This window comes from Alligator sinensis, unplaced genomic scaffold (assembly GCF_000455745.1).
Source record: "Alligator sinensis unplaced genomic scaffold, ASM45574v1 scaffold646_1, whole genome shotgun sequence".
NCBI lineage: Eukaryota > Metazoa > Chordata > Crocodylia > Alligatoridae > Alligator > Alligator sinensis.
The window spans coordinates 143,559-155,154 of record NW_005842642.1 but is presented as its reverse complement, the minus strand read 5'-3'; the positions used below and the strand labels follow the sequence as shown (position 1 = coordinate 155,154).

Sequence of the window (11,596 nt, the reverse complement as noted above, 5' to 3'; positions counted from 1 at the left end):
CAAAGCAGGAGGGGGAGGCAGGGAGTGGGGTCAGACCTGAAGCGTGGTGGGGCTGAGGGGGAGCAGGGTCAGACCCAAAGTGGCAGGGTGTGGGGGGGAGTGGGGTCAGACCTGAACCAGAGCGGGGCAGGGAGGAGCGGGGTCAGACCCAAAGCAGCGGGAGAGGGGTGGGGGTAGAGCAGGGCTGGATGAGGACCAGTGGGGATGGGGCATACGACTGGACATGAGGCTCTGTCCCTGCCAGCTTCCTAGCCCATCATTCTTGGTGGGCAGTTTGCTAGTAGAAAATAATGAACAAAGAGAAAGTAGAAGAATCTTTTCATTGAGCTGGCTTTCTTCAGGAGTTGCATTTAAACTGCCCAGGATCCGCATGTGATTTGCAAGCCATGGCTTGGCCACCACTGCTACATGACATGGTATTTTCTTCCCCTTGTGATCTTTCCTATACACCAACATATCTAGTAGCCAGGTCACCATTACAGTTCCCTATTTGCCATCCTGTCTTGATTGGGTTATAGAAGTTAGATTCTCTAACTGCCATCCACCCTCCCTTGCTTGGAATATTGCACTTTGGCTTCTTTTCTAATTTGTACATAGGACTCATCAGAGGCCTCAGAGACTTAAATGTCTAGTGGGTTAAGTGATACTTGGACTCTCCTCAGCCAGAGATTGTTACAGACAGGCAAGTGGCTGCAGGGGAGTGTTGTGGGAATGTGGAGCTGAAGCTAGATGAGGTTCTGCTTATTTGAATTCCCATAAGGCCCTACAGCTTCATTCTTCATTCTTCTGGGATCTGAATAGTTACCTAAGACTTTCTAGTTCAAAGTTTGTTTACCACAGCTGGAACTCCCTTTTCCTGATAGCAGTTCAAGGCTGTAAAGATCTGTCTAAAAATAAAAATGAGCACATCTCCCCGGTGCATATTTCTATATCTCCTTTCTCAAACAAGACCACCAGAAAGCAGCTGGCACTAATACTAGCACTCACAGTTGTATTTAGAACTTTGCTGAGAACACAAGGGCAATGGTGAGGGCTTGCGTGCTATTGTCACTGCACTATAGCTATATGATTCATTCTCAAAAGAATGTTGTTCTGATGTGATAAGTTGCTAAGAGAAGGATTTCTCATTGCAATAGTTTCTGTGATGGAAACATAGGTGCATCTTAGACTGTTGGACTGAATTTTCAGGGGAGAGTAAGGTCTTTGTTAGGCAATGATGGAATGTCATTGGTTCTTAACAATATTCAAAGACTTAGACAGCTGGTATAAGTTCTTTTAAAATGCCCTTTCCATTTTGATCAGCCAGCCACACACCCACATAAAGCTATGAGCACAGTGAATATACATATTGTGCCTTTTATTCTCTGTTTCAGCGTGTCTCGGTTTAGACCTGATACCAGGACTGCAGATTCTTATCCCATTACCTCGATTAGTTTTTATAACCCTATGTCCCCCAGTGAATTAACTGCTTTGTTTTTCTCTCTTCTACCTCTCTCAGCAGTGCCTCCTCCTTTTTCATCCCACTTTTCTACCCTTAGCTTTCTAATATAACCAGTCTGTTTAGAAGCTCTGCTTCTTGCAGTCCCTTTAAGCATCTGATGAAGTAAGCTGCTGCTTACAAAAGCTTATGCATCTCTCATCTAGTTAGTTTGTAAGGTGAAAATCTACCCTGCCTTCTGCTTGACTTCAAACTAACACAGATAACTACCTCTCCCAAATTTTGCTGCTAGTTACACAGGTATAACCATTTTGGTAATATAAAACTTGTTTAAAACATATGTACAATATAGAGCAATAGGACACAGTCTAGCAAGTTTTAATCATATAGGGCACTTATACACATGAGGGGGGTTTAATCCTTAGGGTTGCTTATTAATTGAAACCCACCATTTCAATTTAGGGCTTTTATTTTTCATCACTGTTATGGCAAGGGACCCTATCCTTTTGTTTCTGGTGGAGCCTGCCTGCAGCTGGGGGCAAGCACCCCCTGAGCTGCATGGGCCCCGGTCCTTCCCTCCACAGCAGAAGTACTCCCCAGGCCACCCAGGCAGGCAGCTAGCAGGCTGGGTGCTGCCCCAGCTTGGAGGTGGCACCTGGCCTGATCCAACTGTTCCCTGACCCCAAGCTGGCGCAGCACCCGTGGCCCCAGGGGGTGCTGCCAAAATGGAGAAAAGGACCGGGGCCCCCTGCAGCTCAGGGGCCACTTGGCCTGCCAATAGTTTACACCATGGCCAAGGGAGAGATGGGTAGACTCTGCCGGGGTGGAAAAAAAAGGATCGGGCCCCTCAGCACTTCTGCCTTCTGAAGGCAGAAGCAGTGAGGGACCCAATCCTTTTATTCTGCAGGGCCTGCCTGCCTCTCCTGTGACCAGGGGGCGAGCTGACAGCGGTATCATTGCAATTTGCAATGTTGCAAACTAAACTATATCTATAATTCATAATCTGCCAAGCCCTTACTGAGTGGCTAACATGGAGATTTAGGGCCTTGAGCAGTCTCTTAGATTCATAGATGTAGGGTCGGAAGGGACCTAAGTAGATCTTCAAGTCCGAGCCCCTGCCCTGGACAGGTGAGCCCAGTATTCACTGGGCTCATATGACCCCAGCTAGGTAATTGAATAGCCTTCTCTTAAAGACGCCCAAGGTAGGAGACAGCACCACTTCCCTTGGAAGTTGGTTCCAGATCCTAGCCGCCCTGACTGTGTAGTGCCTTCTAATGTCCAGCCTGAACCTGCTGTCAAACAACTTATGGCCGTTAGTCCTTGTTACTCCGGGAGGTGCTCAGGGGAACAGAGTCTCTCCCATTCCCCGCTGGTCCCCCTGGTAAGTTTATAGACAGCCACCAAGTCCCCTCTCAGCCTTCTCTTCTTCACTGGATAGAATTTCCTTTAAGTGAAGAATGTTGCCAATTAAAGAGGATACATGGCCCAATGTAACTGGCATTGAAATCAGTCAAAAGAGGCCCACAAACTTCAGAGGGTATTGTTTCAGGTCCTAGGACAGACTAGTTTAAAATCTGACAAAGTCTTAAATAGGCTGCTTGGGGATATTTTATTAACGTGTTTGCAGTATATCCTGCATGTATAAATTACAGGTACAACCAGGAATCAGAGGCACAGGGTAGTTAAGTCTAAAAAGCAAAGATGTACTGTTGACCTTAAGACCCAATCCACTAGAAATGGTTCCTGGTTTTCTCTCCTACTCTTTGTGAGAAAATATACACAGGCAGGTATGCAAATGTATGGACTCTATGGGGAAACTTTGAAAGAATCCTCTAGAAAATGTGCATTCTGTCACATTCCTAGGGCAATAAATGTTTTCCTCAGAAATATTTTTATGAACTCTGTAGATAAAAGACCCCTCTCTCCTTCCCTTTGTTTTTCCCAACTCCCAATGGGGCAGTGACCTCAAAAGGCATGAATAACATTCCTTCTCTACCTGCAGTATCTATCTAGCTTTCAAGCTGCTTAGGGGGGTCGTATAGCCATCACCAAAAGATCTGAGTACCTTCCATGTAAAAACAGATTGTCAGAAGCAGAATCCCTAATGGACTTCATGATTCTTCTCCTTTTTGAGACTATAGGATGTCCTGCTTGTAAGGAGAAGCTGCAGAAGCTGTGTGGCTGGATAAAACACTGGTTAATATTGTAAATGTCAGTGTAGTTATGATAGAAATGCTTTCTCAAAGTTTGGTGTCAAAATTTTTACAACAGACTTTTAGCCCTTTGTGGCAGTGCACTGTGTGTGCCTGCCACTTTAAGGGCCTGGAGCTGGCAGCCTCCAGGTGCCTGATGAGGGCAGCCATTTTGAGGTAAGGGCTGCCTATATAAACAGTGCAGTTCGCCTGCTGGAGGTGAGGCAGCAACATTGCCTGGTTGAAGGACTGCTGAGAATGACCCGGAGGTAAGGGGGAGCTGTAGGGGATGGTAAGGAGGGTCCGGGTCCGGGTCCGGGTCCGACCTGAAACTGCACCCTGCTGGGAGTGGGTGGCCTGGTGGGGCGCTCAGTGGTGCGGGAGCCCCCAGGAAATGCCAGGCGAGTTACCACCCTGGTGAAAGGTGGGTCAGGGCGCCTTAACCCCTAGCTCCCACCACTGGGTGGGTAACCCTGTTTGTGGAGGGGCCCAGAGGGTGGACCCTGAGACAGTGAATGAGTACAGGGTGTGGTGCTGCGGTTGCCCCTGGGAGAAGGGAGTAGTGGCATGGTGAGGCCTGGATAGAGAGTGAGGGGCTAGAGACCCAGCCCAAAGGAGAGAATACCCTCGACTGGCCCAAGCTGGGGCCAGGACCAGGAGGGTCAAAAGGGCCAGGGGCCCACCGTGAGGGATGCCCAAGAGCCGGGGGCCTGGGGTTCCAACTGGCCTGGAGGTGGGCCAGGGCAAGAAGCCGAAGGTCCCGGGGGGACCACGCCTGAGAGGGGAAAGTGGCTTCGGGGGGGCTAGGTAGCCCGGATGAAGGTGGAGAGGCCGCTTGATTGGAGGGATCATTGATTAATTGACATCTTAATTGAATCAATTAACATCAAAGGCATGGCGGGAGAGATAGGCGGGCGGTTGCCCAGAGACAGGTGGGCGGGCCGTGGAGATTGGCCCCGAGAAGGCCCCCTGTCACACCCTTATTCAGCCCAGTTTCACAGGCCCAGAATTCTGCACAAGCTTTGGAGAGGCATGAAAGTTTACAGAGGTTAATTCAAGCGGCATCCAGTTTTTAAGTGTCTTGATGCTCACCCATCAGTAACTCTAGGACAAAAATGGTGCATCTGGTAGCCATACAACCAAACTTATTGTTCCATTTCAATGTATATGTCATAATTTTTCATGCCAAAAAATTGTACTGCAAGCCATATTTTCACCCATCATGGCTGAACGTACTGGACTCTCCCACTGACACAAGGTCTTAAGTGAACATTTGCAAACATGTCTCTTATTTTTCATTCATGAAAAATATTTTTCAACATGAAAACTAGAGTTCCTCTCTGTGTATAAAGTAAATATATTGCACCAAATTTCACCCTTTAGATCTTACTCTGACATATGATGACTAAGTGTTACAGTGATGTTTGACCTCCATCACAAACCATGTACTGTTTGAGAGTCTAAGAATGTTTAGCCCATGTCTAACCTTAGTCAGAAATCCATACTGGGGTATGGAAATAAACAATGCTATCATCTCTACAGTATTTAGTGGGGGAAAGCCAACTCAAGCATGTTGCTTATGTGCCACCTGTTGGTGAGAGAGAAAACAGTGGCTAACTCCAAGGATATAAATTTCCTGGATTCTTTTTTCACAAAAACTGTTACTCAACAAATTGTAAGTATTGGCATTGGCCAGTCTAGGTAAACAGAGCACCTTTCTTTAATTAAATGACAGTATCATTGGTGCCTTGGTTACCTCTGATACCCATTATGCCTCATTCTTTTTTTTTTATTTATTTTTAATTGGGATACCAGCAAATATCTGATAATTCTTCCCTTGAAGAAGGATCATTCTACAAACTTTCCTTTGCAAAGCCATTGTGGAGATCCACATTGTTGGGATGTTGTCCAAAAGAAGACCATTCAGAACCTTTACCGGTGTTTTTGTGTTTGTTTATATTTTAGGACTTAGAAAAATAAATTAATCAAATATGCTCCTGGGCGTCAGAAATCATTGGGGGTGTGCACATTTGATGGGTGGAGGCAAATCCTTTTCAGAAGCGGGGTTGCTTTCCTCTTGTGGAGCCAACATGTAGTGATCAATGTTCCCTCTAAGGAGTAGCGGTCTGTGAGCATGCCGCCTCAGTCCAGCATGGGACACTTACTGAAGTGGGCTGGGGCCTGGAGGCTGGGGGCCAGGGGCTGGAGCCAGGGCCAGGGGCTGGGGGCTGGAGGCTGGAGCAAGGGGCTGGAGCCGAGGGCTGGCACGGGCTCTGCTGGCTCCAAGGAAGTGCTCTGCTCCCCCACATCAGGGCTGGGGAGTGGCGCACTTCTCCGGAGCTGGTGGAGCCCGCACCAACCCACTGCCCCATCCTCCATCCCTGCCTTGCCTCACCTCGGGGAGGAGCCACTGCCTGCCCTGAGTGAGGCTCCACCAGCTCCGGGACACTGCTCCACTCCCCAGCATGGTCTTGAGGAGCGAGGAGGCACATGGCATCAGGGCCAGGGAGTGTAGCAGTGTCTCAGAGCTGGCGGAGCCTCCTGGAGCAGGCAATGGCTCCCCCCCGAGGTGAGGCAAGGCAGGGATGAAGGCTGGGCCCAGCCTCCGCCAGCTCCGGGGAAGTGCTCCGCTCCCTGGCCCTGATGCAGGGGAGCAGAGCACTTCCCCAGAGCCAGCAGAGCCCGCGCCAGGCTCCCACCCCCACCTCACCTAGGAGCTGACCTTTAGCTCCTCTCCTGGTGCGCGGCCTTGAAAAGGCTGTGCGCGGCCACACTTTTAGTTGTGTGCGGCCGTGCGTATGCGCACCTTAGAGGGAACCTTGGTAGTGATCTAAATGAACTGACAGACAGTCAAGAGTGTGGTCCTAAGCAGGTAAGTCAGTGTTTGCAGCTGTTATTTCTGCTGACACAGCTTCCCTGTTCTTCACTGAGTCTATCAGTTAATGATTTGATTGGCCATGTGTAGACGAAATGAGAGGTGTGTGTGCATGACACTTCAAAGCAGGCTAAATGCTTTTGCACTCTTAGTGGTGTTGGTGTTTTCACATATCGGTGGCGTATTGCGCATTAATTCCAGCCGCTGTAGCAAATTTGGCAGTGTAAAGCACTTTAAATGACTTGGGGCGCAGCAAACTAAAAATCCTCTGAGGAGTTTTAGTTTGCTCCATGGCTGTAGGAGCAGCAAAGCACCGGGCTCTGTGCACACGCTCAGGGGCTCTGCAGAAAGCCCAGTAGGCAGCCTGGCAGGAACCCAGTAAGGCAGGCTCCGCCCAAGAAAAGCAGGAAGCCTGATCCTTTTTTTTTTTTTTTTCCCCTAGAGCCTGCCTGCGTGCCTGAACTACACAGGGACTTGGTGCTTCTCTCCACAGCTATGGTGTCCCCCAGAAGCCCCCCGAGCTGGATGCCTGCAGGCGGGTGCTGCTTGGTGGGGGGAGCTGCCGCTGCCACAAAGGGAAGCTTTAGCCCCCTGCCTCAGCCCAGGGATTGCTCCACCTGCTGGCAGCTCGTCCTTCCTCTGTCTGCCCCCAGAGAGGAAGGTAAGTCAGCGGGGTGTATGCATGACACGGGGGTTCAAAGGGCCCTAAACTGAAGCAGTGTTTTTAAAAACCCACCACTTCAATTTATTGCCCCCCATTTCATCTAAATAGTCCTTCCTTCCCTTTGGAGCATATTTTAAAATCAGTTTCTTCTGGCTGGATCTTGATGGGCTTCTGTAACTCTCTCATCTGGTGGTGGTTGTCAAACCTCTCTAGCCATTCCTAATTTATCTCCTTAGGGAATTCTTCTTTTGCCCCTACTATGGGGTCCCTACTATGCCTCTTTTGCCTTCTTACTATTGGGTCCCACTAGGCTCTGTCCTTGGCTCTCTCCTCCTCTTGCTGAGAATGAGGGGCAACAACAAGGCCAGGGGGGCTATAGGTTGGGAGGGACGGGCACCGGCAGGGCCAGGGGGTCTGTGGGTCTGGAGTGAAGGGCGCCTGGGGGGCATGGGTCAGGAGTGAGGGACACTGGTATTGCCAGAGAGGGTGGGGGACTGTGGGTCCAGAGTGAGCAGGACTGGGCGGGGCTGTGGCTTAGAACTGAGAGGCAATGGCATGGGCAGGGACAGGGTACTGACATATCAGGGCTGCTCAGTGCCACAAAGCAGTGTAGGGGACCCACAGCTGAGTGAAGGGGGCTCTGATTTCCTAAGATTTAAAAAAAAAAAAAAAACAAAATCAAAAGCCAAAATATATAGGTATTTATAATGATTGAGGCACTGGTAGACATCCAAATTGCTTTACAATTGTAAATATATCAATAAAACATTATGTTCAACTGATACTTGTGTATATATAGCAGTGTTTCACTTTAATCAAGGGAAAAACATGGGTTTTAGGTGTTTTAATCAGAGAACTTTGAATCTTTATCAGAGCAACTAGAATTTTTAAACAGAAAAGCAGGATCCCTGCTGATAATACACAATGGGCGCATCTACACATGACACTACATCACGATAGCATGCATCATACCACAGTGATTAGTGTCCACGGGTGTCTATTGGGGCTGTGCAAAGCTTCAGTCCCCGATTCGATTTGGCAGAGATTCGACCCCATTCAGTGGCCGAATCTCTGAATCTGAATCAAATCAGGAGACACTTTAATCTCTCTCAAATCAGATCGGAACCCTCCGAATCGATTCAGAAAGATTTGACAATTCAGATATAGACACAGCTTTAAATGTTTTTTCTACATACCACAAGGTACCAGGCGGCTCGTAATGCTGCGATGATGGGGTAGATGGAGTGTCCCATTGGAGCTAGAAGCACTTCCGGTCTACTTCTGGTCCACCAGGGGGAATGCCCTGCATCCCCTCGCTCAGCGACTGGTGCCTCCTGGGTCTGGGGGGGCACGTAGGATCCCCCCATACCCAATCACTGAGCCAGGCAGGTGCAGGGGAACCCCCTGCATGCTTGCCAGCAGACCTGGAAGTGGACTGGAAGTACTTCCGGTCCACTTCCGGGTTTGCTGCCAAACATGCAGGGAGGCCGTCCATGCTCCTGTTGGATGCTTCATCTGCCCCAGCATTGCAGCATTCACAAGCTGTGCCCGGTACCTCAAGGTATGTAGAAAAATCATTTAAAGCTGTCTATGACCGAATCTCTGATTCTCTGAATCAGCATCAAATCTTCAGAACTGGATTCAGCCAAATTGAATTGGGTACAGTGATCCGAATCAACAAATTGAATCGCTGTCCCTGATTAAGGCCAAATCCGAATCTGAATCAAATATGGCCCATTTCACACACCCCTAATGTGTATATGTGACCAGCAGCTACTTCACTGTAGTGGCAGTCTCCCTTCTTATAGCACACTGCTGTGGTGAAGTAGCTGCTAAATATAATCATGTGCTGCATGTACAGTGCAGTACAGGTAGTTATTGTGCCATGCTTTAGTACTTCCAAAAGGAAGTACTAAAGCATGGTGCAGTAACAATGTCACCATAGGGCAATGTGTAGATGTGCCCAATGTTTCCATTTAGATCTGTCCTTGTATTTCTATCTCCACAGCTAAGTCTGTTATCCATACACTCACCATTTCTTGCCTTAACTACTCTAACCTACTCCTCTATGCCCTCCTTGATACAGATATAGCCTGCCTTCTAATTCAGATAAATGCAACTACTGATCTTATCTTCCTGGCCCACTGATCTGGCCATGTCCTTTCCCTGACATCTTAATTCAACCTTGTGACTCTTCTCTTTGAAGATAGGGTCTACATAACTCTTCTTCTTCTTACTTACATTTCATTGTGCCTGTTTGGATTGAAACACACTGAATTTGACTTTTCCATAGATGCTGAACACCCACAACTTCAACTCAAGTCATGGTACTTCTGAAAAATCTCTTCCTAAGTGGCAAAAATTGGTCACCCTAAAATTTGTTGGGTCCCAAAATCAGTAACTACTTCTTGAAAATTTGGACTTAAGGGAATACAACAATTTTCCAATTCAGAAACCTTATGAACAGTGGAAAAAAAAAAAAAAAATATTCCAAACCCCAGGACAGTAGGAAAATATGACATTTCCATTATTTCAAACTAAGTACAGAATGTCCGAATACAAATTTAGCAGTCAATTGTTTGTGTCAGACAATATGACAACTATTGAGCAAATGGCTGTTACTCCAGATGGAGTATGTTTGACAGCTGTAGAGCCCAGGTGCATAGCTCTGGAATAAATCAACAGAACAGGGGCATGTGAGTTTATTCTTGGCTGTCTGAATGGCACTTCTACCAGTTTATTTGATACTCTTCCTCAGGGAACCAGTTCTTGAACACTTATACGTTAATCTGTTGAAATTTAAATATAGCATCACAAAAAGGGAATTTGGAGATAATCCACAGATTCTCATATATTGTGTAAAACCTAGGTACAGAAGATGGCCACTTAGCTTGTATTTTCTGCTTCAGATTCCTGAAGTCATTTGGCAGCTGAGATGAATAGTGTTTTACTCACTTAGCCTTAACTGGTACACTAATGACAGGAACTCCCATTGACAGGGGCACTTTATTCTTAGGAACTGGAAACAAATTTCAAGTAGGGAATTGAATGGTGTTCGGAACTGGTCGGGTTCAGTTGGAGGTCTAGATATGAAAGGCTGGACAACCCATTACCAGTAATTTGCTTGATTATGATTTTAGGGTTGAGTTAGGAGGCAAGCGATGTGTCTCAGTCTATTTGCATCCATTCTTAGTCACCAGGAAATGTAAATCAAATAATCTTTTCCATGTAAGGATCTGCTCATGTTTCTGCCTCAGTCTATTCTACAACTCTGAAAAGAATCTCCACACTTTTAAGTCTGTTATCAGAAGAAAAAAGGGATCATGGAGTGGTAGATTAAAATGGACACTCACATTCCTTTAGTTATTATAAACTTTGAAGCAATGCCAAAACCCAATTTTTGCAGTTCTCCAAGCTTTGTTTTTTTTGAAAATTGGCTTTTTTGGCTGGCTAAAGCATGATAAAAATCAAGAATGTTCTTGTAAATCAGCTTTATCGATTTGCCTTAGTTACTAGCTACTGTGTTTTTTGGGGTTTTTTTAAACGTATTCTTCATTACAGACTAATACAATCCAGGAAGTAATAAATCAGGTGCTGTAATCATTGGTGAACCGGTATTTTCACTGCAACAACAGAAAATTTGTTATTCATAGTCTTTAGTGGGAAAGAGAATCCATTCTAATAGTTTTTAATAAGATCATGAAATCTGTGACAGGAAGATTCACATACTATACATTGCATGGAATCACATTCCAGAAATTACAGCTTTTTAACAGGTAAATAAATCAGGCAGCCTAGAGCTATCTGTCTAGTTTCTCTCTCAACCCCCACTACTGACAAAATGAACCCTGCCTATTTGCTTTTGCTGGGCATACCAGACACCAGCCATTAGGTGAAGTAGATTACTTGGAGGAGACCTCGGTGCTCATCCCAGCACTGCACTTTGTCTCATACCACTCTGAGATTCACCATGAGCCCGTTGGCATAGTTCTGAGCCTTCTGTTCTGCCTAATTGATGGTCTTTGTGCATCCTAGCTGGAGCAAGTGGATGGAGTTTGTCAGCAGTGGCTCCAGGGGCAGGATGGAAGCTATATAATCTCTACGTAGACTGATGGGAGAATATATACAGTGACCCAATTTTAGGGCTTCCCTGGATCATCAGCCCTTGGCAAAAGAATTTGTAAAATTAATAGAAAGTAATAATCACTTCCTACACAAAAGTATTTACTGAAAATAAAAAGGTCTTGACCTAATAAAAGAGCGGAAGGAAAAGCACATAGGAAGAATACTCATCTGATTATCTTGGCCTGTGGAAGTCAGTCAGAAGCTTCACTGATGACAGTGGTGGTTTTGTGGGTGTTAGGCCTATGGAAGTCAGTAGCAGCCAAGTTCAGCAGCAAGTTCAAATTCTCATGGACATCAGCAAA

The 11,596-nt window shown here is 46.7% G+C and overlaps 1 protein-coding gene across 1 annotated transcript in view; it reads left to right on the top strand.

Annotated features, from left to right (window-relative positions):
• Window positions 1-6,947: 6,947 nt before the first annotated feature.
• NXT2 (nuclear transport factor 2 like export factor 2) overlaps window positions 6,948-11,596 on the top strand; it is a 60,122-nt gene continuing 55,473 nt past the window's right edge. The window contains exon 1 of the mRNA XM_025215378.1: window positions 6,948-7,166. The gene's annotated coding sequence lies outside the window, so the exon portion shown is untranslated. The remainder of the gene's footprint in view (window positions 7,167-11,596) is intronic.